The sequence below is a fragment of the Tamandua tetradactyla genome, chromosome 2, assembly GCF_023851605.1.
Source record: "Tamandua tetradactyla isolate mTamTet1 chromosome 2, mTamTet1.pri, whole genome shotgun sequence".
Lineage (NCBI taxonomy): Eukaryota > Metazoa > Chordata > Mammalia > Pilosa > Myrmecophagidae > Tamandua > Tamandua tetradactyla.
This window is the reverse complement of record NC_135328.1, coordinates 208,064,008-208,086,514: the sequence shown is the minus strand read 5'-3', so window position 1 is coordinate 208,086,514 and position 22,507 is coordinate 208,064,008. Positions and strand designations below refer to the sequence as shown.

The 22,507-nt window shown below is 51.1% G+C and overlaps 1 protein-coding gene and 1 long non-coding RNA gene across 2 annotated transcripts in view; one reads left to right on the top strand and one right to left on the bottom strand.

The window, feature by feature from the left end:
• Positions 1-22,507, top strand: part of IGSF21 (immunoglobin superfamily member 21) — a 142,858-nt gene that overhangs the window by 29,831 nt on the left and 90,520 nt on the right. The window lies entirely within an intron of this gene.
• On the bottom strand, positions 5,844-9,051 carry LOC143664346 (uncharacterized). The gene is made up of 3 exons (XR_013166403.1): positions 8,629-9,051; positions 8,444-8,527; positions 5,844-6,654 (listed from the first exon to the last, which is right to left on the bottom strand). It is a non-coding gene; the product is annotated as an uncharacterized LOC143664346 (long non-coding RNA).

The following is a 22,507-nucleotide window of genomic DNA, read 5'->3' as shown; positions in this document are numbered from 1 at the left end:
AAGAATAAGGGTGTGGGGGCGGGCCGCGGTGGCTCGGCGGGCAAAGTGCTTGCCTGCTATGCCGGAGGACCTCGGTTCGATTCCCGGCCCCAGCCCATGTAACGAAAACGGAGAAACAAAATACAATAAAACAAGAAAATGTTTAAAAGATGTTTCCCTTTCTTCTTCTATCCTTCCTTCCTTCTCTCTGTCTTTCCTTTAAAAAAAAAAAAAAAAAAAAAAAAAAAAAAAGAATAAGGGTGTGTGTAAGTGTTTAGGATGGGGCAGCTGTATGCATGTTTAGAGGCTGGAGAGAAGAGCCAGCAGATAGGGGGAGCGTGGCGGAGAAGTTGTGGGAAAGTGTGGGCTTAAGGACTCAGAGGAGGGTTTACCATGCATAGGAATTAGGTTTCTTGTATGGAAGGTGCAGGATGGAATTCTGGACAAAATAGAAACTTTGATGACAGTCAAATCTGACTTCAAACTCCAGCTCTGTCATTTGCTAGACATGTAGCCTTGGTAAGTCCCTTCATCTTTGAGCCTGTTTCCTCCCTTCTCAAATAAAAGCTCACACATTATCGATTTGGGAAGATGGTTAAGAGAAGCCTCTAGCATGGTGCTTGGCATTTAGAAATTCTTAACAAATCTCATTTCTTTTTCCTCCTCTGATCTGGAAGATTGCAAAGAAAATGAGTGAAAATACAGAAAGGAGGGATATTGAGGGTAGTACAGGGAGAATTACAGTCTGATGTTCTTGCCGACAAGACTCCTGGTCTGTGTTAAGGGAAGTGGCAGGTGGCTGGTTCAAGGTCAACTGTATTAGCTAGGGTTCTCTAGAGAAACAGAATCAGCAGGAACTGTCTGTAGATATAAAATTTATAAGTGTCTCACATAACCATGGGAATGTAGAGTCCAAAATCTGTAGGGTAGGCTGTGAAGCTGACAACTCCAACGAAGGGTCTGGACGAACTCCACAGGAGAGGCTCACTGGCCAAAGCCGGAAGAGAGCCTGTCTCTTCTTGAATCCTCCTTGAAAGGTTTCCAGTGATTAGAGTAAGCATCACTCATTGCAGAAGACACTGCCCTTGGCTGATTACAAATGGAATCAGCTGTGGATGGAGCCGACCTAATCATGATTTAATTCTATGAAATGTCCTCATAGCAACAGACAGGCCAGCACTTGCCCAACCAGACAAACAGGTACCACCACCTGGCCAAGTTGACACATGAGCCTGACCATGATACCAGTCAAGAACCAAGAAGCTGGGGGTATGAGGGTAGTTCAGTGGTAGAATTCTCGCCTGCCATGCGGGGGACCCAGGTTTGATTCCTGGCCCATGCACTTCCTCAAGACAAAACAAAACAAGCAAAGAGAGGGAAAAAAATTCAACAAATGGTGCTGCAATAACAGGATATTCACATGGAAAAAGATGTGACCCCCACCATACACACATACAAAAAGAACCAAGAGGCCGAGAAGCTGGCAGGGGGCTCTGCCTTATCCTGGGCAATTTGTGCCATTCTGGTCCTGGCTGGGCCTTGTCTATGTGATGATGTCTGGGACCACTCGTGCAAGGGGAGGTGCTTAGGGTGAGGGGACAGCTCTGACGGCTCTCAGCACTCGGCCTCCACACCTCCTCCCCTAGCACCAAAGTCTGTAGAAAGAGCTGGGCCTTGGATCTGTCTTAGGCTGGGTACCCCAGAAGCTGACACCAAGACAAGCAGTTGAGTCAAGTAATTTACGTGGGAGGAGCTCCCAGGAAGTGTGGTCAGGGGAGTGGGGAAGTGAGACAGGGAAGAGAAGAAAGCCAATAAAGAGTGTGCTGATGAGAAAATGGGACACGATGCTCAATCCTGCAGAGAGCTTTGGAGGATGGTATGGAATACAGCCTATAAAACTTTAGTGTGCAGAAGAATCTCCTGAAGAGGTTTTTAAAACAAGATTCCAGAGCCCCACCTGTAGAGACTTTGGCTCAGTAGAGCTGGGATGGGGCCTAAGAAATTGCATTTCACTCCCGGGGATGTAAATCGCCCCGGCAACATGGGACAGGGCTCCCAGGATAAACCAGGACCTGACACCTTGGGATTGAGAAAGTCTTCTTGACCAAAAGGGGGAAGAGAGAAATGAGACAAAATAAAGTTTCAGTGGCTGAGAGATTTCAAACAGAACTAAAAGGTTATCCTGGAGATTAGTCTTATACATTATATAGAATCCCTTTTTAGTTTATGGTGTATTACAGTTGCTGGAGGGAAGTACCTGAAACTGTTGAACTGTGTTCTAGTTACCTTGATTCTTGAAGACGATTGTGTGACTATATAGCTTTTATAATGTGACCATATGATTGTGAAAACCTTGTGTCTGATGTTCCTTTAATCTAGGGTATGGACAGATGAATAAAAAATATGGGTAAAAAATTAACAAATAATAGGGGGGACAAAGATCAAAATAAATTGGGTAGATGGAAATACTAGTGGTCAATGAGAAGGAAGGGTAAAGGGTATGGTACATATGAGTTTTTTTTTTTTTTTTCTTTTTAATTATTTTTCTGGAGCGCTGCATATTTCCACAAAATGATCACGGTGATGAATATGCAACTATGTGATGATATTGTGAGCCACTGATTGTACACCACATATAGAATGCTTGTATGTCAAAAATGTTTGTATGTTTGTATGTTAAGATTCATCAATAAAAATATTTTATAAGGAAATTGCATTTCTGACAAGCTCCCAGGTGGTGCTTGTGCTGACGATCCAGAATATCACTGGAATCTGGATCTGACGATCCAGAATATTGCTTGGAATATCACTGGAGATCACATCTAGGAATTACCATCACCCCCCAAATGGGGCAAGGAAGCTGGGGTACTTACTCACCAACACCATGGCCATCATTGGTTGAAGGCTGCCTCTAGGGGTATGAACTTTCTGGCAACTCCAGTAGCCAAAAAAACCCAGCCTCAGGCATAGGTTGGCAGAGGGTGGCAGTCAGTAGGCCTGTGGGTGTGAGCGTGGAAGGGGTAGGGTGGTGCAGTGCTGCACGGTGAGATGGTCTGGGTTTGAATCCTGACTTTATTGCTTATAGCCTGGGAGACTTAGGCCAAATTTGCAATCTCTGCAAGTCCCACCATAAAATGGGGATAATTCCACTGCCAGTATCATTATGAGGATTCCAGGAGATTAATCCAATGAGAGTGTTTGGCACATAGTAGGTGCACAATAAATGTCCATTGAATCTGAAGCAGCACTGTTCTGGAATTGGAAAGGGACAGATTTGGATCTTAGAGAGCGTTGGGAGCTGGAGACCAGCACAGGTTTTTGCCTTGCCCAATCCTGTCTGGAGCTTCACTTGCCTTGTGGAGTAAATAATTTATTGAGAGAGGTTCTTTCTATTTGCTAAGACGATTCCATCGCACCATTGTCAGAAAGCTTTCTGGAGACTTGGCCTCAAGAGGCTGTTTGTGACCTGATGTGCTTTCTAAAGGGGCTATTTAGGACAGGTGTGTGGTGGCTACAGCTACACGATGAATGATGTGAGAATGGAACAAATCAGCCACCTCCCACTCCCCATTCCATTCAGACTGTGGACACCCCGCCCCCTTCAACCTCCCTGCCCTCCAGGAACTGTTGTGATGGCACAAAAGAGGGAGCTCAGGAGAGGGCATGATAGGGGGTATCAGCACCTGTGAGACAAAAATCAAGACCTTTGGAAGGGCGTGGGGCAGCAGCAGAGAGCAGGGGAGGGCAACAGAGGCAAGTGATGAGAAATGGGGGGGGCAATTAGGGGGGAGGGACGGTGCAATTAGGAGGGGTCAATTATATCATACTAGAATCGTTCTACTTTATAATGGGACTGGGGGTTTGGTATCTTTGTAGGATACTGAGAGTCAAATTTTGAAGATGATTCAATGCTCAAGAAAGGTTGCTACTTCTCAATTTTTTTTTTCTTGTATCATCACTTTTGAACATTTTGGTGAAAGGAGATTGGAGAATGTGGAGGAAGAGGTTTTTAAATTGGGAGGGTTCTTCCAACCACCCCCTCCCACTTCTACTAGGTAGTTGCTCAGTAATATCGTCGTGTAATAAAGTCAGTTTTGGACTCAACACCTGAGCTCCAGGCCCGATTCTGCAATCTCTTACTTGCTGTGGGAACTTGGGGCTCCGGTTTCTATCTGCGAAGTGAAGGAATCAGATTATCTCTGAGATCCTTTCCTGCTCTGACAGCCTCTGAATCTTAATGTGGTAGGGGTCCCTTAGAACCATAACAATCCCCTAGCCAAGAGGTTTAGGGAGAACCTCCAGCAGCCTTCTCAAAAGGTGCAGCACCAGAGCCTGGAGCACTTATTAAAAGTGCGGATGCCTGGGTCCCACCCGGGCGGGCTGGATCAGACTTTCCCTGGTGGAGCTCGGGAATTGGCCTCTTCCACAGCCTGCCCATCCTCCACCACTCTCACATACACTGCATTTTGAGAGCACCTGTCTGAAAGGCGAGAGAATCTTCTCCTCTTCTCTCTCTTCTGTTACCAGTTAAACAAAGGCCTCCAGCCTGGCCAGGTCACCTGATACTGGTACCCGTAATATCTAAGTGGAAACAACAACTCATCAGATGGAACGGTTTACAATTGCCTGGGATATGACTATTTTCTTTTCAATCTTCGCTGGAAAGTGACAGATAATAACCAGCCTGCAGATTGTAATATTATTAGGGCCAAAAATAAAAGAAAACCCTTTTACTGCCTCCTCTTAAATAGAAGGAAGCCAAAGAGTTTTCCAACTCATTTAAATAAAGTGATTGTTTCCCTGCTCATTATCTTATATTCCCAGGAAACTGCATTGCCCTCCCTCCCTCTGCATAAGGGGCCGGTCCTGTTTTCCTGTCTCCTATCAGGCCTCTGCCAGAGGGGTCTTTAATCCCTGGTTTGTCTCCCACTCCGCAAGCATCCTGTTGAGACCCACCAGCAAGAAGCCAAACATTTCTGAACTGGTTTTGGTGTGCTTACTGCCTACACAACCCCAGCACTTAAATTAAATGAGATAATGCACATCAGGCACATGGAGCCAGGGCTCAACTCACTATTATTAATAACAATCATTAATAATACTATTGTTATGTGGAGCATTTGAGTGCTGTGGCTTTTGTGTCACTATGATAACACATGATCTCAAGCTAGTCACTGGGCGCCAAGCCTCAGTTTCTCCACCTGTGATATGGGCAGAGCAGAGATTGGCATGCTGGCATCTCTTTACAGAAGGACGGTATGACAGGGACTCTCTGGGCAAATGGACAGAAGCCTTACAGCCTTCAATCAGGCTTCCTTGATTGTATGCATACAGTATACGGAAGCTGTATCTTCTTACACATCAGTGGGGGCAAATTCAACCAACAAAACCACAATAAAACAAAATAAAAAAAATTATTTATATTCAATCTCCCTCTTCCTAGGCACTTCATTCTAATGATTCTCTAAGAGCAATTTACCTCCCTTACGTTCCTGCCTCCTCTTATCCATTGCGATAACTTAGGTAGGTCCTACAACCTTGACAGCCGATCTTTCCCCTTCTCCCCCAAATGGGAAGGATGGTGCCCAATTTTTAGGGTTGTGGTGAATATTCCAGCTGACCTATGAGCAGAGACAATCTGCTCATAAAGGATATCTCATAAATAGCAGCTTTTAGAGTATCTGCGAGCACATCATAATTTTTAGTATATTTTTACAAGTCTACAATCCCTTACCTGCCAACCCGAAATCCAAAAAGATATGGAAATAGAAAGGGTTGGGTATTTTTGGAATCCATTTGGTAGCAAAGCTGGACCTGACCTGAACTCATTTCGTGGCAAAATTCAGACTGAGCCGATGGGCGGTTATTTATAGTCTTTATTTATCTCACTTAGTGCTACTACCCAGGCATTTTACTGCGGAAATATTAATGTGGACGATTAAGGAGCAATTCTTCAGCCACCCTGGCGGGTTATGTAATATACTGAATAAGCACCATATCACCTTCCAGAAGTCGGATAGGGCCTGAGTTCTGAAACACATTTGGCCCTGAGGGTCCCGGATAAGGATAGTGAAATTGGCGTTACTGTCAGGCACATAATATCACCCTGTGCATCCTCTGCCTGTGCCTCGCAGAGAACTCTCCTCTTATTTATGCAGCTGTCCTCTCACTCACATGTGCACATAAATCCAGTTCAAACCCATCCACCTGGGTGCGTACACACACACACACTCAGCAGCCCTGCGCCCTTGGCCAGCCCCTCCTTGGAATGCTGAGTCTCCATTTTAACACGCAGCCGCCTTCCCCCCTCACTGCCCCAGTTTCCAGGCCCATGTCTGTGCCCACCAGGCGGCTGGAAGGGAAGGCCTCCGCCCGGTCTGCCGTCCAGATGCTCGCCTTCCCCCGCGCTGCGCGGCTGGCTGAATCCTCCGCTCTTCACGCGGATTGTTGGCACCGTGTCTACAGAGCCAGGGATTTCGAGAGAGAAATGTGCATTTCCCGGCAAGCCTGCTCCTTCCTCAAGCTTGCGCAGCCAGAAGCAAAGTGGAGAGCTGGCCAGCGGGCGCTGTCCAAGGTCCTGCATCTTCCGCGGGCACTTCCTCCAGCAGGCTTTTCTTCCGAGCCATGGAGATTAAGAGCTTGAATGAGGCCACTGAGAAAAGGCTTTTCGGTGATCTAATGCAGCCGTGATGGATTCGGGAAGAAGGGAGAGGTTATTTTCCATCAGACCATGCAGAGGAGAGAGTGACCCAGAAACACGTCCTCATGGGGCCAGGCTCAGTCCTTGAAACTGCAACATTCTTGTGAGCTAATATTTATCGATCGCTTGCTATGTGACAAGCTCTGTTCTAAGCACTTTACATGACTATCTTATTCAGTCCTCACAATACCCTATGGAGTGACTTTTATTATTACCTTCACTTTATAGATCAGGAGGTGGAGGCTCAGAGAGACCAGGTAACTTGTCTCAGGTCACACAGGTAATAAATAGTGAAGCCTGGAATGATCCCAGGATATTGGACTCTAGAGCCAAGATTCTTAACCATGTATATATCCGTCCTCTATTGCCACGGTAATGTTGTATAACAAATATCTATAAAACCTTCCCGGCATACAGCAATAAGCACTTGTTGCTCACACCTCTGGGCTGGCCAGCCAGGCAGCTCTGCTTCCTTAGCTGCTCTCACTCATATGTCTGGGGGTTGGCTGACTGTCAACTGATCTGGGCTGAGCTCAGCCGGGACAACAGGTGTGACTCAGCTCTGTGCCACATCCTTATAACCTCCAGCAGTCCAGCCCGGCATGCTCCCAAGCAAAGGCAGAAGGACTGAGGCCTGGTCCCACACATGAGAAAATGCACCATCATTTTCCCCTCACCATTGGTCAGAGCAAGTCATACAACCAGCCTAGATACAGGAGAAGTGGGTGTCGCCTCTTCGGTGAGACATGGATACGGAGAGGGGTGAATAATTGGGACCATCTTTGAAATCTGCTACCACTAAATTACACAGGTCCCCTTTACAGACACAGGTTTGCACTTGCCTGTGTCCCCCCAAGGAAGGAGGTGGGGTGAGGGGTACTCTTAATGCTATGGACCCCACCTCCAAGGAGCTTCCAGTCTGATATGGACACACAGCTTCTGCCCTGGGGGGATCCTCAGGCCAGCAGGGCAAACACAGACTTTTCCCTCAGACACTTCCAAGGCTGATAGGGGACTCAGCTGCTGCCCTTCAGAGAGGCCAGCGCTGTGCCATGGAGGAGTCTCAGCCTCTGTCCTTGGGGAGCCTGTGGAGGAGTCTCAGCCTCTGTCCTTGGGGAGCCTATGGTTGTGGGGAGGGGCAGACACTGACCTCACCATCACAAAACCTGATGGGGACGGGTCACCCACTGTATGGATCATGGATCCGACGTGTGCTGAAAGCTGCTGATCGAGGAAATACAGGAAAGACCTGAGCCATGAGAGTCAACCTGGGTGGACTTCTTGGAGGAGGTGATGCTTGGCCAGGTTAGAGGAACAGAGGAAGCTCACAGCTGAACAAAGATTAAAAGTTGGGGGCCAGAGACCTCAGGGAAGGGGATGTGGGGAGCTGATTTTACCTTCCCTTGGCCCTTTGTGGAGCCTTCTATGCAGTCTGCCTTAGCGTCCTGCTGAGGGATCCCTTCTCTGAGAGTCCTCTGGGCCCCCTCTACCCCCTCTCTCCATAGCATCCATCGCAGGGTAAAACCTTCTGGGGCCCTTCTCTATGTCTAGGCTCAGAGGAAGCGTGAGAAGAGGTTTGGAGGAGGCCTCAGGCTGCTTTGTGAGGCTTGGAGAAAGGAGGAGATGAAAGAGGGAGGGAGAGGGGGGGTGGGCAATTCCCACATTAGGAGCCCAGTGCCTTCCCGAGGATGGAGGTAGCAGGAACCCCAGGGTCCCTGGGGAGAGAAGCTAAAGCAGACATGAGCCCAGAGGGCTGTGACATACCCAGGAGAACACCCAGACAGCCCAAGGCTGTGGCCGCAGTTTGCATGACTCCTCCAGCTCTGCTTAAGGTGGTCAATGACATGCCTTGGGAGTGAAGAAGATAATTTTTTACCAGGTTGTGAAACAAAAGCTTGTTGGTTCCTCCCAAGATCTATAAATAGATGGAAGTGCAGGTGGCACCAAACCTGGAGGTGGCATCTAGGAGGTGAGGGAGGCAGCAGGCTGGCGGCGGTCCCACAGGCTCTTCCGGAGAGAATGCCGTCATTTCTCCCACGTGTGCCACCAAAGGCAGGATGCCTCCCGGGGCCCCGTCCATGAGCGAATTCTGTAAGTTGAAGTGCATACAAGTTGGTCTCACTTTTTGTCAAACAGCTCCCCTGGCATTTTGTATAATAAATTCTATGCCTGCATCAATTCAGGGCAATGTCTCTTCTGATCTGCTCAATTGTTCTTGATGTCCCCAGCTCCTCCACCAAACCTCTGCGTCCTGTAGCAAATGATCTGTAAACAAACACATCAGAGCATGAGGGGAGCTGCTATTTAAGGAACAAGCAAGGCAGGAGCAGCTAGATTGGGGGGATTGGTATCTGTGGTGACTGTAGACTCTGATGGGCTCTGACATCATCTGAGGGTAACAGAGGCTGGTGATGCTGACAGAACTCAGGGCAATGGAACTGGGGCATTCTGAGGGCATCCTGAGGGACCCTTAGGGCATTTGTCTGAGGCTTGGGGGTGATGGTTTATCCCTTCCCAGTGGATAAGGGAGGATGCATGCAGCCTTGATCCTGTGCATCGCAAGCCAGGTAGACTTCCTGGAGGAGGAGAAAGAGTACCAACATCCCTGATGAATGATAAGTGCATTAGCAAGAGCCCATTGTGGGCTCCCTCCGTCAAGGAGCAGACCTGAGCAGAAGGTCCCCTTTCAGCCTAGAAGCTAACCAGAGTCTTGTGTCTGCACCTCTTAGTGCCAATTTCAGGCTGCCACATCAGTCTGTTAGTTCCGTAAGAGTCAGAGCTGGGTTTTCTTCATCAGTTTGATGATTCCCAAAACTATGGATCATGTTTGTTGCATCAGACCAAGGAGGTCCTAGAGGGCGAGTGTAGTTTCCCCAGCCTGAGGACTATATCTCCTCCATCCCTCTAGCAGCAAGAAGATTCCTTCCTTGCTCTCCCCTGACAACCCCAGACAGTCTCTCCACAGGAACCACTGAGAAGGGGCAGAGGCTTCCAAAGAGGCAGACAGCCACTGAGAAGCTAATTGGCTATGTGACCTTAGGCAAGACCCTTCCCCTCTCTGAGACTCAGTTTCCCCCATACATGAACCATGAGGCTTTCCAGCATTTAGAAGCATACTTCTGGCTCTCTGAATTCCCATAAACCCCTTTTGCAGGGACCTACTTGTGGCCCTCTCCAGCCACCTCCCTCCCCAAGGGCTCAGTCTCCCAGGCTGAACCAACCAGCATCCTTTTGCTTGTGCTAGCTGATGGCTGCTTCATTTTCCGCCTCCTTGGGCCTGCAGCATTCCTGGGGGCTGAATTACCAGCCCTGCAGGGGATCAAAATTAAGAGACTCCAACCCCCTGTCCCTCACCCCCCGAAGCTCAGGGAAGTGGCTCCTTCGAAGACCTCAATTTAAACAAGAGAGAAAACAATTCTGAAATATTCATCCCACTCACTTGGCTCAGTCCCTCCTACCCTCTTAATTGTTTCCTTGGCAAGCCCCAGATATTCTAGGAAGAATAATCGAGTGGAGGATTGGAGGGGTCACCCTGGATGACTCACATCCCCCAAGACTCAGCCAGCGTTTGATGTCTTGTCTTCCTGTTCCATCCCTCTTCAGGGCAGCTGGGTGGAAGAAAGCGCCTTGGATGGGGATGCTGATTTCCTAAAGCACCCCCCCCCCCAGTTCCTGGACCACCCACCTTTGCTCCAACACATTCCCTCACACTATGACCTCCACCTGGCCTTTCCTTTCGCACTTACAATCCTCAGTATCAATCTTTCCTTTAACCAATATTTTTGAGCACCTACTGTGTGCCAGGTCCTCAGACATTGTACTTGCATCATTGTCATTGCACACTCAACATGTGACACACACTTTGTGCACTCTGGGGAACAGGAAGGAGTCGGGTGGCTGGAGCAGAGCAGGATGAGGGGGCAGGTGTGGAGGTCAGAGGGGTGGCTGGGGCAGACGCATCAGGGCCTTTTGCCACTACAGCCTTGCAAAGTCGGACTCATTCTCCATGTTTAACAGAATGTGAAAGAGCCTGCCTTGTAAATAGCAGAAATAGGATCTGAAACCGGAAGTCCTGCCCATAACCAAAGCACATTCTCTCAGCCACAGGACACTCAGCTTCCTGCTTCCACCCACTGAATGCTTTCTTATCCAGGAGTCACTTTAACATCCCCTCTCCCCAGGGATTCTGCATGAACCAACAGTTCTCGAGGGTGCCCCAGATGGAGGCACCAGTAGGTTCAAAGAGGGACTAATTAGATGGACAAGTCCAGAGAGGGTGTGCTTGCCAGCCACTCCCACTCCTACCCTGAGAACTTCTCCCCAGCTGCCAATGCATTCTGGAGCTACAGTTCTCTCTGCCTTCCTTGGTCACTTGGGGCAGATGTTCTTTCTGTCATCTGTGATCTTTCTAGCTCTCGTACCCTTCATTTTCTTACTCATTAATTCATTTTTCAAAGCGTTGTTAAGCACCTACTCTTGCCATGCCCTTCTGTTCCGAGAGCTGCATTAGTGGAAAAGGACAGTATCTGCCCTCGGGGAGCTGCCATTCCAGCGGGCAGTTGGACAGTAGCCAACTAAGTAGATGAAAAGTGAATCCAGGTAAGGCGGGGGTGTAGGAGGATGGAGGCTATTTCAGACAGGGAGCTCAGGGAGGGCCTCACTGAGGAGGTGGCATTTGTGCAGGGCCGGCAGGAAGGGAGGGCCGCATCCTGTGATATCAGAGGGACGTGCACTCCCGGCAGAGGAAACAGCCAGTGGGGAAGCGCCGAGGCAAGATGTGTGGGGCACATTCAAGGAACATCAAGGCATCCAGTGCGGCTGCCACAGGGAGGGGCATCAGGAGAAGGTGGAGAGATTTCAAAGCTATGTAAAAGGCTTATTAGACAAAGGTGGGAGTGGCTTGCAGGCACACCCTCTCTGGACTTGTCCATCTAATTAGTCCCTCTTTGAACCTACTGGTGCCTCCATCTGGGGCACCCTCGAGAACTGTTGGTTCATGCAGAATCCCGTGGTGCCAACTGTCACCAGGGGCCCCCTACAGCCTGGGGCCGGGTCTCTGGGGTTGCAGGGGAGGGGCCGGGGCTCAGAGCTTTGGGGCGATGACAGGGAAGGGCGGGATGGGGAGTCTCAGCAGACCTGGCTCCCAGTGCCTCCACCCCCAGAGGCCTTGGACAAGTCGCTGTGTGTTGCAAGCCTTCGTTTTGTTGCCCAGAAGGTGCGACACCCATCTGTCCCTGCTAGGCCTGCGGTCAGGATCAAACGCCCTAACTCCTACAGAGGGACCGTAGCAAAAAAGGGACTGTAGCAAAGGACTCGGCACACAGCAGGTGTTTGACAAATGCAGCTCCTTCCCCGTGGGAAGGCCCCAAAGCAGAACTCCCGGGAGCTGCTCAGTTGCCGCCACTAACTAGAGTACTGGTTTCACACCACAACTCACGGAGGCTGCCATGTCGCTGTGCCGGAAACAGCCGGGGCGCGGTGACCGCGGGCTTCCTGCCCTCTGGGCAGATCCCATCACCGAGGGGCTGTTCTTCAGGCTCCGTCATGGCAGTGTCTATCCGACACTTCAAAAGGAAAAACCACACGTACACGAGCGCCATGGAAGCCGTCAACCTCTCTGCTCCCAAGGAGCCGTGTGTGTGCAATTTGATGCACCGGTGGCATTTCTGCAAATTACACATCATTCTTCCCACCAAAGCCGCACCTTTAACTGCTGTAATATTTACCTGACCGTGCAAGTAATTTTCAGGCCTCACTTAGTGGGCTGGCGAGGCGTGGAGGAACGCAGGGATGGAGTTGATTTGGGACAGCAGGCCCAAGAGAAGGTAAAATGTAGGGGGAAGGCGTCTTAGCAACCCAGCTGAGCACGGAGAGACCTCTTCCTCTGTCCCACCAGTTATAGGACAGAGGACATTCATGGGGTCTCCACCAGGCATCGTCTACCTACTGCTGCTTACATGCCGCTGATGATGGGGAGCTCATTACCATAGAACCAGCATCCCCACTCTAAGGGCCTCTGATCGTTAGAAAGTTCTGTCTTAGATGGACGGAACCTCATAACTTCAATCCATTAAACCTCTACCTGCTCCATGGGTGACATAGAATTAGGGTGACCAATTAATCTTAGCTTGCCTGGGACTCTCCCAGTTTTAGTGCACAAAGTCCCACATCCAGACCCCCAGTTAGAGTGACCAATTCATCCTGGCTTGCCCGGAAATATCTAGGTTTTAAAACTGAAAGTCCTGCATCCAGAGAACTCTCTCAGTCACAAGCAAACCAGCAGGAGAGTTGGTCCATCACAAGACACAGAAAAAAAATTGTGCCCACTTTCCTCCTCTATCTGACCGCCTTGCTGAGGCTCCACGCAGTTCTGATGACTCCTCCTCCCACGCCTCGGGGAGACAGGGAATGGGGAACCCCCAGTGGCATGGCTGGCACGGTCTCTGGAAGGAGGGGCGTGAGGGAGGAGACACGCCTCAGTCTTGGATTCAAACCCACCTGTGTCATTTCTCAGCTGAGCAGCCTCAGCCAAAGCCCTTAACCTCTCTGAGTTAAATGGAGATCACTCCCCACCCCGGGCTGTGGCGAGGGCTCAAGGAGTTCTTGTGTGGGAAACCCCAAGCCCCTGCTTGGTGAGGGGCTGCTGTATCATTCTCTGCAATGGAGAAGGGTGCCTTGGGAGGCTGGGGGGGGGGTGAGGCTGTGAGGGGCAATGGCTACTGATATCCTAAAGAGCTGTTGGTGAGAGCTCAGGAGACCTGGTCTCCAAGCCCGGCTCTGCCCTCTGCCCCGTTGGGGGATCTTGGTCAAGTCAGTTCACCCCTCGAGGCCTTGGTGGCAACATCTGTGAGGTGGGGGTGCTAAAGGTCCTATTTTGCAAGGTCGTGGAAGGACATTCGCTTGGGGAGCGAAGGCACCCACAGATCTTAGCCCAAGGCTGCACCAGATAGGCACTCAGGCAAGAGTCACACCCTACTGCCACCGCTACTGCTCTTGGGTCACTATGTCCCTGCTTCTGACCATCCCCCCACCTAACCGGAACAGCCTCTCCTTGCATTTTCTGGCTTTGGAATGCAAGAAAATGCATTTGGAGGAAGCCCCACTTTTCTTTCTAGGACAAGGGTAGGGGGCTTCTTGAGCATCTCTCAGTTTTGCCCACTAGAAGAAAGAAGCATTTTAAACATTTTAATACAAAGCTGCACTGAACATTCCTCTAGAATCTTCTCCACTGACCATTAGACATATATTAAAACTCCTCAGATGACAGGGACCTCTCAGGGAGGGGGCAACAAAACCAAAGGCATGGACCAGGGTCTGCCATCCACCTCATGCCCCAATGGGAGCAGCTATCTTGTCTCATGCCTGGACAAGTCTTTGGCCAGTTCTCCCATTCCCCTGTTGAAGGAACCATTCGACACGTAAATGAGGTCAGGTCACTTCCCTGCTTAAGACCTTCCAATGTCCTTTCCTTGCAGTGAGAATAAAATCCAACCTCCTTGCACCAGCCATTAAGATCCTTGGTGATCTGACCCTGGGCAGTTCTCTGAGTTCAGCACATACTGTTCACCACCAGTGGCCTTTCTTCTTCCTGAAGACAACAAGCTTGATCCCATCTCAGGGGGTTATCATAACTGGGACCTCTGCTTGATGTCCTTTTCCTTCCAACCCCCCACAAGTCTATTCCTTCTCATCATCCAGGTTTCAGAGATGCCTCCTCTGGTCTTTGACATAATCCCCAGGTCACTTCTTGCCCCTCCCTCCATGGTTTGTTTTCTTCATAGCAATGATCACCACTCAAAATCCTCTTGCTCTTTTGATTTTCTAATTTAATTTTGTGTTTTCAGCAGTCTTATTATAATATACACTCTCCATGAGCAGGACCACGCCTCTTAGAAATGTGCTTGAAATAGAGCAGGTGCTCAGTTCACACGTTGAGTAAACATCAACCACATCATCATTTAACCTTGCAACAACCCTGGGAAGGAGGCAGCAGTATCCCCATTTCCCAGATGAGGGAAAAGGGGTTCACAGAAATTAAATGTCTCTTGCTAGTCACTGATCAAACTGGGATTTGAACCCAGGATTGTCTGAATCCAAACCCCACATTTTTTTCTTTTTTCTTTTTTTTAAAATCACTCTCACAGCAGAACCCTTGCTTTCTGAAGACTACAACTAGATCTATAATGAAAAAGAAATGGGAATGAGGGGAGGGTAGTGTCATAATAATTCCGAGTGTTTTTTCAAAGCCAGATAAAGTTTTTGTTTTTTTAATATCCTGGGTGATTTTTATTGGACAGTTTCCTCGTAATAGGAACCAACAGTAGTCTCTTCCATTGTCTCTCCAGAAGAAATAAGCCAACCCTCCTGCTGGGTGGTGGGATTTGGGGGCTCAGGGAACACTGACACACTCTTTGTTGGTACCTGCAATACCAGCTGCCCATGTCACCCTCCTGTCTCTGTTAAGAAACCAGTACCTACTTCTGACTTCTGGGCACAGCTGAAGGGATTTGAATCCCAGCTTCATCATTGGACTGATGCTGTTTGTCTTGGGGCAAGTTGTTTACCCTCTCTGATAGAGACACCTACTGGTTCCATCTCAAAGATAATTGGTAGTAGTGGGTTCAGATGGCATAACTCAAAGGAAAGAATTTTAGGCATATAGCCATGGATTTGAGTATTGGTTCCTTTATTTCTTCACCACATGCTTATTATGTTTTGAACAAAATGATCCCAGTCCCTGTCTTTCTGAAGGTTATAGCCTGATACTATATGATATTTACCCCAAAGCCCCATGAATGCCAGAACTGTGACCCACCCCATGCCTAGCACAAACATTGACCTTTATCTTAGGCTCAATAAACGTTAATATTTGCAGGTGCTGGTGTGGGAGTGGGGACAGAAGAGTAGCAGCTGAACTCAGGCTGGAGATGTGTCATAAAGCATGAGCCAGGGCTTGGCAGGCAGACAAGGGAAGAAAGGGGATTATAAACTAGACCAGGGGTTGGCAGCCTACAACCACAGGCCAAAGTTAGCCAGCACCCTGCTTTGATAAAGTTTTATCGGACCATAGCCACACCCATTTTCTTCTGGATTGTCCATGGCTGCTTTCACGCTAAAACCAGAATGTCAGAGAATCTCTGTGGCCTGCAAAGCCGAAAATACCTATGGGCTGGCCTCTCAGAAAAAAATCGCCAGCCCCAGATGTAGACAAAAGAATCCCGTCAAATGAAGCCCCAAAGACTTCTTCCCTGGTTGGAGTTGGGCGTGGCTACAGAATTCATGGGACCCTCACATGTGCAAAATGAAGTTGCAGGGTCCCTCGCTCAAAACTATTACGGCTCGCAAGGCAGCAGCAGCAGAGCATTAAACCAAATGAGGATGTGACTGCACAGATGGCATGCCTGGGTGAAGCTGGAGGTCACTCTTTATCACGCTCTTACTTAGAAAACAGCCCTGGGAGTAGAGTGATGGGTTCAGATCTTGACCCGCTTCTCTAAGTTGGGACTCCAAGTCTACAAACCCCCAGCCAAGATGTCCCCAGAAAGAGCCTGCAGACCCCGAACCAAGGAGCGAGAGGATTGGCCTTTCTTTCTCAGCTTGCCCTCCACGTACCCCCACTCCACACGCACCCCCTCCCCGCCATGAGCCCAGCTCTCTTCCCCTCCAGGAGGACCTTGGTGATCAGCAGGAGCAGAGGAAAGGCAGCTGTGGGCAAGAACACGACAGTTTAATGGGCATCTCTCTCGGATGGTGTTGCTTTCCATGTGCTCATCTGGAGCTGTCCAATGGCTGGTTGGCGGGGGGAAGGGACTTCACTTTATCCAACTATGGGACAAGCAGACAAGGAATGAGATCTAATGGAAACCTCCCAAAGCGGGTAGCCACTCAACGCCAGCCCCCTGGATTACCAGGCTTTAGTGGTAAAGTCTGTGTCATCTGTCCTTGAGCTGGATGCCTTCCCTTGACCCCCAGACCCACTCTGACTTCTCTGTGCCCAGAGTCTCACACTGAATGGCTGGCATCAGTGAGTCCTGCTCTCCGCCTTCAGTTGGGTTTGGCCATGACCATGAGGTCATGATGAGATGAAAGTCTTTATTGCCTGGCTCCCCCATGCTAGGTTCCTGGGTCCTTCTACCCATGTCCCTATTAGATGGCATTCTCCTTCAGCTACTGCTCTTACAGTGCAGGCAAAATTCCCACTCCTGTGTTCTTTTTCCCTTTGCTTCCACTGGTTCCCACCCCAGATACAGCCTCCAGCCTTTGTGGGTCTCCAAAGCCTTGCCCACACCACCTCATTTGTCCTCTTTGCCTGGGCCATCTGTTTCCTGCCAGGACCCTGCTTGACACAACCATCTTCCCCCAACCCAGTTTGGCTCCAATCAAATAGAGGCTTGAACAATCAGATGGAAATTGCACCAGCACTTCCTGCGTTTGCAGGTGGGTGCTGAAATGGAGCGTCTCCTCTGGAAGAGTTGAACACACTGTTCCGTTTATCTATCGCTGCATACAAACTACCCCAAAACACACTGGTGTAAAACAACAGCCACTTTTTAATATATCACACGATGGTACACATCAGAAATTCAAGCAAGGCTGGGAGTGGTGCTTGCATTTCCCATGGCATTACCTGGAGTGACTGGATGGCATTCAGTGGGCATCTGGTTTGGTCTTTGGTGGTCAAGGCAGCTTCACCCATGTGCAAGCACAGCTAAAGGCAGCCCGGCAAGACCTCCTCCCTGTGCAGGTTAGCTCAGGGCCTCTGCTTGTGGTCTTTCCAGCATCATGGTCAGACTTTCTAGTTGGCAGCGCAGGACTCCCAGAGGGAGTGTTGCAGAGCCAGGAAGTGGGAGCTGCCAGCCCCCTGAGCGTGCACCTGGAGACTGGGGCATTTCTGCCTTTTTTCTGCTGTATTCCATCAATCAAAGTGGTCAGAGAGTGTGCCCTGTTTCAAGGTGAGAGAAAGGAGACTCGATATCTCAGTGGGGGAGTATCAAAGAATGTGGGGCCATCTTTAATCCAGCACACTTGCCCTCCTCCAATTACCGTCTCCTTCTTCATCTGCTTAGAGCTCGACTCACAAATAGGCTCTCTGGGGCTAAATCCACCCTGCAGGTTACATTCATTTGATAGACACTGGGATTTTTTTTTTTAATGAAATGATTCTGGGCCTCCGTACATTTCCCAACTAAACGCTGGTCCCACCACCTCCCATTTGCCAGAGACTCACATTTAGACTCCCGTCTAGCTCCTCATCTGTGCCTTTGTGATCCTGAATTAGTGGGTACCAGGGGCAAGTTTAGCCTGATGGGCTCGTGCATTGGGGCACAGATCCACCCAAATAATCAAGGCTTTTAGATAACTCAGCTCTCTTAGCATGATCTCTGGGAGGAAATATTGGTCCAACAAATGTGTAGACCTTTCCTAGAAGTCCCAAGAGAATTCTGCCTCGCAGAGTTTGTCTACTGCTGGCAAGGCCCCATAGAACAGCAGGTAAAGGACTTAGAGATCTGCCGTCCCCCACCCCATTTTATAGAGGAGGAAACTGAGAACTAGAGAGAGGCCACAAGTTTCTCAGCAGCCACTACCAGTTCTCTGAGAAGAGATGGGCCCAGGTCTCCCGGCTCCCAGCTTTGACCTCTTGCCACTCCGGCAGGCTGTTGGGGCTCACGGTCAAGTGCTCGTCTCTGGGAGCAGCCAGCAGATGGACAGACAGACAGGCTCCACTGGACTGGGCCGCCTGTGATGCTGTGTGCCGATGACAGCAGGCAGGATGTGCCAGCCTAGCCGTGTCTGACGGTACCCCCCGCCCCCATCAAGCAGGTGGGCAGGCTGGCCAGGCTGCTGACGGGCCACGTCCACGGTTCTGCCGGCGGCTGGTCATGCTGACACAGGCCAGACTGCTGCCGCGCCTGCCGAGAGCGATGGGCCCAGCAGATTGGCACAGTGAGGGCTCTCCTCACAGACGGGCAGCCCCTCCTGACCGCATCGGCCACCCAGGCTGTGCAAACTGGGCATCTGTCCCCATAATGGGGCCTTGCTGGACACAAGCTGTCTGCATAGGTGTGCTCGCTCATGGGCAGCCCAGGGGGCAGCCCTGAGACTGAGCACAGCACTGAGGCTGGCCACTGTGGGACGCTGGGAGGCGGGGCGGGGGGGGTGGTCACAGGCAGGGGAGCCAGACCCAAGCCTCATACACAGATACACAGATTCTGGGATGGGACAAGACTCAGCCATGCACCGTCACCCCTGCCGCTCACCAGGCTTGTGGGAGAGAAAAGTCAGATTTGCAGCCCTGAAAGAGATTGGAAGATGCTTTCTTCTCTCTGTCCCAGTTGCTTCAACCTCTTCCCGACACTCTTGCCCCTTCAGTCTGCTCTCCACACCGCAGCCAGGGGGATCTGGCCCAGTCGGACCTGTGCTCCTCTGCCTTCAATGGCTCCCCAGCTCCCTCCAATGAAATGATAGCAACTCCCAGGTAATACATACCATGTTAAGAACTTGACAGTAATAATAATTGCACACAATTATAGGGCATTTGTTGTATGCCAGGTACTTTTCTAAGCACTAAAAAGACATGAAAGAACCCATTTCATTCTATGGTGACCCTATGAGGCAGCACTCCTGCTATCCCCATTGTACAGATAAAGAAACAGACCTGGAGCTATGAAGAGACTTGCCCAAGATCACATAGTTAGTAAGTGGTACGGCCTGAATTTGAACCCGGGATGCCTGGCTCCAGAGCCTGACTCCTACCAAATCCAGACTACTAGGTGCGCCCCTTTACTCCAGGCTCTCCTCCTCCACTGTCCACATGGCACCCCATAGAATCATCCAGAATTGCTGCTCTCTCTTGGCCTTTGGCTCGCCCCCTCTTGTGCCTTTGCACGCCCATCGTCTGTGCCTGGATTACCCTCCTGCCCTTCTCTTGTCTGCCTGCCAGTGTCTTCTCCATCCTCCAAGAAACAGCTCTTTGCCCCGTGGTGTGGGGCCTGTCCTGAGCCCTCCTTGGGAGAACTCACTGCACTCTCCTGCCCGGTGTTCCCTCCATTCCACATTGCAGGGACCACGTGCTGCTGATTTCCCTCTGTGACCCCCCACCCCACCCTCACTGTGAGGTCCTTGAAGATCAGGATGGTGTCTGAAGTCTCCCAACCTCCAGGAGAGGCTGAATGAATGAGTGAATGAATGAATAGATAAGATCATTTGGGATAGAATAGTGAAGACTGAGGGCAGGTAATGAAAAGTGAACTCCATGGAGGTGTGAAATAGGTGATAAGTCCCTCCCTCCTTTTCCATCCCAGCCCCACCCCTTCTGGAGCAGGATAAGAGAAGGTTTTAGTGATCCTGGGAAACTTCTCTCTCTGGGGTGACGAGAATATGACCCCAGCTCCCATCTCTCCTGGAGGTAGGGGGAAGAGGCTGCAAGGAGCTGGGCTCATCTCTCCGAGCTGGAGGCAGAGGGTGGACGTAGCTACCCCAGGGCCCACGTGCCACTGCCCGATGGCAGGCCTGGGTCTCCAGAGTCTGAGTTCCCAGCAGTGAGGCGGTGGGTAGAAAGAGGATGAGCCTCAGAGCCCAGCACGTGGATTCCCTCTCTGCCACCTCCCTCCTGTGGGACCCCACCCATGTCCCCACGCCTCCTTGGGCCTCATTTTTGCCTTCTGTGAAGTGAGGGGTCCAGATGGAACTGTTAGGATCCCTCCTGCTCTGAATGGCTGGACCTCTCAGGATCCTTTGGGCACCAAGGGTCTGGCAGTGGACAGCCACCTAAGAGAGCTGCCAAACAGCCCTGGGGAGTTACGGCTCTGGGGGGTTAGGGCCCTGGGGGTTAGGGTTCTAGGGGGTTAGGGCTCTGGGGGTTAGGGTCTTGGGGGTTAGGGCTCTGGGGAGCTAGGGCCCTGGAGGGTTAGGGTTCTAGGGGGTTAGGGCTCTGGGGTTTAGGGCCCTGGGGGTTAGGGCTCTGGGGGTTAGGGTTCTAGGGGGTTAGGGTCTTGGGGGTTTGGGCCCTGGGGGTTAGGGTTCTAGGGGGTTAGGGCCCTGGGGGGTTAGGGTCTTGGGGGTTAGGGCCCTGGGGGTTAGGGCTCTGGGGGGTTAGGGCCCTGGAGGGTTAGGGTTCTAGGGGGTTAGGGCCCTGGGGGTTAGGGCTCTGGGGGGTTAGGGCCCTGGAGGGTTAGGGTTCTAGGGGGTTAGGGTTCTAGGGTGTTAGGGTCTTGGGGGTTAGGGCCCTGGGGGTTAGGGTTCTAGGGGGTTAGGGTCTTGGGGGTTAGGGCCCTGGGGGTTAGAGCCCTGGGGGTTAGGGCTCTGGGGGGTTAGGGCCCTGGGGGTTAGGGTTCTAGGGGATTAGGGCTCTGGGGGTTAGGGCCCTGGGGGTTAGGGCTCTGGGGGGTTAGGGCCCTGGGGGTTAGGGTTCTAGGGGGTTAGGGCCCTGGGGGGTTAGGGTCTTGGGGGTTAGGGCCCTGGGGGTTAGGGCTCTGGGGGGTTAGGGCCCTGGAGGGTTAGGGTTCTAGGGGATTAGGGCTCTGGGGTTTAGGGCCCTGGGGGGTTAGGGCCCTGGGGGTTAGGGCCCTGGGGGTTAGGGCTCTGGGGGGCTAGGGCCCTGGAGGGTTAGGGTTCTAGGGGGCTAGGACCCTGGGGGTTAGGTCCATGGTGGGTTAGGTCTCTGGAGGGTTAGGGCTCTGGGGTTAGGGCCCTGGAAGGCTTGGAGGGCTTGCACTCTGGGGGTTAGGGAAGTGTCTCCCAAGCTGTGGTCCCTGATCCCTGCATCCTTCCGACATATTGGATGAATCCAGCTCATCTAGCCTGTGGGCTGGACTTTGGGAAATTAACATTTTCCTTCCCCCACTCACGTTCTGTTCCGGGTGATTCTGTGTACACAGAAGTTGAGCTGCTAGCATGGCTCCAGGTCCTTCCTGGCTCTGTCTTGCCTAATGCCCTCTGCACCGTGGGCTGGGGGAGGATGCAAAGGAGATGAGGAGAGAGGTTTCTGAGCATTCTGCATGTGTAGAGTTTGGTGAGCTCAGGCAGTTGGGTCATGACTCTAGCTTTATATTTGACTGAGAGGGGCCTGTCTGGGGTGGGAGAAGTGAGTGGGAAAGGTTTTCATGATGTTATCTCCCATCCTGGCTGGTACAGCCTGGCATTTCTCATAAAAAATACCTGCCCACACATCCCTAGCAGGCATCCTCCATGCCTTGGCCAGAGACAGGGAGTAGGGTGTGTAAACTGGGCTTACAGCTGTGGTGCAGGCATCACACGTGCTCACGCACACACACACAGGGAATCCACAAATTCTGAACATTCCCCTACCATTTTCTTAGACACCCTGTTAGCCATCACATTCTTCCCATACGGCCATGTAGATCTAAATATGGATGCTTTCACCTTTACTCTGCCTTGTACACACATGCAACCTCATACACAGCCCATAAGCACACTTATTTGTGTACTCACCCCTGCTGACACACGTACACACACACTGCCCCTTTCACACGCATCCTCTCCCGCCATGCCCCGGCTGCTGGCAGCTCCGCACCCCCACCTGCCCCTGCTCACACCGGTTGCACACACCTTCTTGCCCTTGCGTGAGCACTTCCCCCCGTGTGCACGGCCCACGAAGCCGGCCTCTCTTCTCCGGGCTGCCACTCTCCCAGGCCCCCCAGGGCCCTCAGCCTGCCCCGGGCCCCATCCCTCAGCTGCTGTCTGCCATCACACGGTAACCAGATGAGACAAGGCAATTTATGACACCAGCTGTCTCTGTCAAAACTGCATCTCCCACACTTACGCAGGGAAGCCAATTACCCCGTGCCCCGCCCGGCCAGGAGTCACAAA